General features: G+C 51.0%; 1 protein-coding gene across 1 annotated transcript in view; it reads right to left on the bottom strand.

Annotated features, from left to right (window-relative positions):
* LOC148222925 (protein ecdysoneless homolog) overlaps positions 1 to 2236 on the bottom strand; it is a 95523-nt gene that overhangs the window by 68251 nt on the left and 25036 nt on the right. The window lies entirely within an intron of this gene.

Raw genomic sequence — 2236 nt, 5'->3', positions numbered from 1 at the left:
TGATGGGTGAAAGATCTCTTGCTGCCTTTATTGAGATCCTGGAGCCTTTCCTGATGTGTTCTGTTGCCCACCCAGTGTGAGGAGGAGAGGGACAGAGGAGTTTTCCTGGTACCTGGCCAGACCCAGTCCACTCCAATCAGCCCTGTGATGATTCACTCCTATCCCACAATTACCAGGCCCCACAGCGGGTCTGGTTCCACATGTAGGCAGCTCCAGTAGCTCAAAGTGGGCAAAATGGGAGCGAGTGAGAGGGGGCAGCTGGTGCCAGTGGGTGAAATGTCTTTGCTGCGGGCTGGCAGGGAGAGGAGGAGGAGAAAGTAGTGCGAAGTAAAGGGGGGATAAAGAGGGACAAGGCTGGAGCGGAGGAAAGCAGTGGGGATGGGCATGGGGCCGGCAGGCATTTGGCTTTCCAGCTCTGTGGCAGGAAACGGAAAACTGTCAAATCCATGCAGGAAAAGTGGGGAGGAATAGCAGGTGCTGGCTATGGCCGAGAATTGGGATTCGTTTCTGTGCCTGAAGTGCCCAGGCCGGCAGACTCCGAGCCCCGCCGCACGCCCGCCCCCGCCAGCGCTGCGCTGTGTCTTGCCCTGCCCTGGCCTGGCTGCAGCCGCCTGTCCAGACGGCCCCTTGGCACTGAAAGAGCTGCCCCGAGGGACAGCTGGGCTGCTGCTGCAATGGGATCCAGAGAAGAAAACCATCAGAATAAAAAGCTGCACCGCCGGCTCTCCTCTGCCCGCTATCACTAATGGAGCAGTGCCGAGCCACCGTCGGAGCGGCCGTGCTGGTTAAAAAGAGCCACGGGAAAGGCTGGGAAATGTAAGGGAATAAAATTCAGAGAATGGTATAAAATAGTCTAAAAGTACCGCACCAGCAGTGGCTGCTGCCCAAGTGTCACCAAAAAGAGCTGCACCAAGGGAGCGTCAGGGCTGCGGAGGTGCTGAAAGAGCAGCGGGAAAGGCTGGGAGGAGTGACGGGAATAGAATAGAGAGAGACTGGTGTGAAATGTTCTCCAAGTGCTGCACCAGCAGTGGTCGCTGCCCCACGACTGAAAGAGCTGCACCGAGAGCCCATGGGGTGGCGGTGCTGGTTAAAAAGAGAGGCACGGGAAAGGCTGGGAAGGGTGAAGGGAATAAAATAGAGAGAAGGGTATAAGATAAAATAATCAAAGATCCGCACCAGGAATGGCCACCGACTGCTGTCACTAAAGGAGGTGCACCGAGGGACAGCCAGGTTACCAACCTGGAAATGGTGTGACTTGCCTTTTCCTTTCTTTATAACCATCAGTCGTATTTTCAAGGCCGGTGGATACATTCTGAGATGTCCAGAATGATCATTACAGTGGGAAAACCTGGGGTTGGAATCAGCTGCGACAAAGATGAGAAAGATCACAGGAGCAGAAATACAGATTTCCCAGCTCCCTCGCAGGGACAGCAGTATCACCACAGGGACAGAAAATGCTGATATAAAACATCCGTTCCCACTGGTGGCCTTGCTCATTTTTAGGTAGTGTTCTTTCGTGTTTTTATCCATGGAAATATTGCAGAGGGACATGGAAGATTTACTAGCATATTGAAAAGAAGATGAAAAACCATGAAGGATGAGGTTTGGCATAGGGACAGAAGCAAATTCACACATCCTAAGAGAGTTCAATATGGCTGCTGTGAGTGCATGCACCATGGAGGACAGCTAGATTAAACTAGAATAGATACCAAAACTGTAACTATTTGGTTTTATAACTGCAGGTGAGGTTAATAACCCTCAGCAATTGAAAAAAAGGAAATCTGGTCTGAACTAATTTAGATGACCATCCCTGCAGCCATTGGCTATCATCACTCCTTTTCCCCACCCAACTACAAAGACTTGACTGGAAATCTCTCCTTTTCTGCTTCCTACCTGTACCAGTGCTCCAGTGACCTGGGTGATTTCTCTGAAGGATCTGAGCTTTACCTTCACAGCAGCTTTGCTCTTCACTTCCCAGCCTCGTAGCCTTGTGAATTTCTATGGGTACACATGTTGAGGCAGCAAGGAAATTACAGCCTGAAAAATATTCCAGGCCAGAGCTTCTGAGCTCTGTTCCCAGTCTGATGAGCTGGTCCAGATGAAGGCTAGGGACCATTACGCCCAGGATGATAACTTGGTCAAAATAGAGAGGAATTTAATAATAAAGATAGAACACCTGTTGTAGTGCGTGACCAGGCCCTGGGAATGGGGTGTCTTCTCTCGGAACCATTCACCT

Source organism: Sturnus vulgaris, chromosome 8 (assembly GCF_052056855.1).
Source record: "Sturnus vulgaris isolate bStuVul1 chromosome 8, bStuVul1.hap1, whole genome shotgun sequence".
Taxonomy (NCBI): Eukaryota; Metazoa; Chordata; class Aves; order Passeriformes; family Sturnidae; genus Sturnus; species Sturnus vulgaris.
The sequence above is the reverse complement of the archived record's forward strand: the minus strand, read 5'-3'. Positions and strand labels throughout refer to the sequence as shown.